Source organism: Acanthaster planci, linkage group LG03 (assembly GCF_054643075.1).
Source record: "Acanthaster planci isolate LZ-2023a linkage group LG03, COTS_SCS, whole genome shotgun sequence".
In the NCBI taxonomy this organism is placed as follows: Eukaryota; Metazoa; Echinodermata; class Asteroidea; order Valvatida; family Acanthasteridae; genus Acanthaster; species Acanthaster planci.
In genome coordinates, this window is record NC_141779.1 from 10,416,620 (window position 1) to 10,418,884 (window position 2,265).

The 2,265-nt window shown below is 47.0% G+C and overlaps 1 protein-coding gene across 1 annotated transcript in view; it reads left to right on the top strand.

Moving 5' to 3' along the window:
* Window positions 1-2,265, top strand: part of LOC110988295 (uncharacterized) — a 128,192-nt gene that overhangs the window by 50,875 nt on the left and 75,052 nt on the right. The window lies entirely within an intron of this gene.

The following is a 2,265-nucleotide window of genomic DNA, read 5'->3' on the forward strand; positions in this document are numbered from 1 at the left end:
CTAGTTTTACGTGCCCCGTGTCCCCTCTAGTTCTACTTTATGATCTCTGTGTTCGGTAATCTATGCGCCCTGAGTTGAAGTGCACCCTCTCCGGGGAAAGAATTAAAGACAGGCTGGTGAACCCGGTTTTGCAGCCTGGTTCCTAGTACACGCTTGTCTCACACGCAAAGAGCATGCATACATTCCAGCATAATTCGTTGCTTAGAGGGCGTACTCAGCGCGCCCGGCCCCGCCAACTGCGCATAATTTTGCGCTCCTATGTGTCATATCAAATGAATGCCATTTTGTTCCTGCTCGGAGCGGCTAGAGGATTTTAAGTCACATGATTCTTGACGGTCAGCGTTCAATTTACACAGATGTGCGCGGAAACGAGCGCTTACGAAGTCTCTCAACATTCTGACGTCCATAGACCGATCACTAAGTCCTGCAAATAAAGCTCTTTAAAAAACCTAGAATGCGTACTCGCAGGTAACCTGAAGCAACGACCGCCATTGCCACCGTGGAAAAATTATTACACCAGGTCCAGGTGCGCCCGTGCGCGCGATGTCCGTATTTCTAACTAACTGCGTGTGATACTTACGGTTACCAGAAGCATATTTTGGTCGCTGCGAAACCAGTTTAAACGCAGCACGTGGTCATAACACTTCCGGGCACTTTGAGCTTAGGACTACAATTCCGCCCACAGTTGTAATGGCGGCTGGCGTCCATGTTTGCACAAGAGTACTGCGTACATAGAATACGGAGCGCACTCCAGGTTTTTTTATAGTGTAATTCGACCAGCACAATTAGAAGCCATTACTGCGGTGGCACAACGCTTGTGGACAGGTGGTACGCGTGCGTTACATGCCTCTTTGACCAACAGGGTGTCGTGATTTGCCAAATGCATGTGCGCGTCAAGCTTAAGAATGCGCGTGTGAGTGCGGTGCCACTGCAGTTTTGGCGGCTAACCGGATTAGTCTATAGAGCTCTATGGTCCTGCCCCATTGTTTTCTGACTAACCACGTGACATGCTTGTACAAAAGCCCAACATGCTTGCACGCGCGTATTATACGCGCGGCTGGAACCTGTGGTGTGCATGTGGCACTGGAGAAGAGCACGCGTCTACGGTGCCCACTTGCACAGTGGGCAGGGCTTACTGGATCTGTAAATAGAAATACCCAGATTCGAAAATACACGCGCTTCCAAGGACATGGTACGCTTCCCGAAATGAGTTTGCCCGTCCTATTACGTCACGTGAAAAACCTCTATACCGAATATCAACCTCCCACTAATCAGATAACTAGGAATAATTCAGGTCTATACAACCCAACGGGGCCTTACCATGTAAACATAAGCTCAATTACACGTTAAATTTAGGAAGGTTCCATTTATGCGCAGACGGCCACATAGCTCAATGAATTCCTAAAAGATTCAGGGATTTACTATATAGGGAAGGGATACAGGTGCTGTAGGGGTTATTACAGGTATTGTAATAAACAAACAATGAATATTTTACATTATTACAATGACAAGGAGAATTTTCCATTCAAGGAGCCGAAGCTGATTAGAAAGGGCCATTCCTTCTGTCACATTATTTTTGCCACTTCACTCATAACAAAATATTCAGTACACGGGCCATTCGTCATTCGTTCGCGTCGTTAACATCGGCGTATCTCTGATGCATAAAAATCGAGAGTGAGCCGCTGACTGATCCTGAGGGGGTCAATCGGGGTAATGTCCCCCCAACGAGCATTTTCTTGTTGTATTTGATGAGAGAAAAACAAATTTTGGGACCTTTCCTACTTCACTTCCCCGTCTTCCGAAAGCGTGTAAAAAGCCATTTACCGGCGGCAGAGGTGGGGCAAATGGCCCCTCTTTTTTAACTGGGGGTGCCCCCCCCCCACTTTTTGCAGGTCCTAAAAATTGGGTGGGGCTTAATGGCTGGCCTATTCATGGCTTGAAGGTCTTTTTATTTACAAATCCCCTCCAAACTTTTAAAATCATTCTGCCGCCGTTGTCCCGATGGTTAACTTCACCCCTCGGAAATGACATAAAGAGGTAACAAAAAGAAAATCTGAATTGGTTTGGCCTCCAAAATACAATTTTAGGCCTCCCCTCAAACACAAAAGGTGCAAAAACTTGAACTGGAGGTTGATAAATTTGGCCAGCCCGATGCCCAACTTTAGCGCTACCCAACTGTATTTGGGACAGATGGTCTAGTTGGGCATAACACACAGGCCCACGAAGTTGACCGTAAAGCGTTTACCTGTACCTAGCTACGTACAG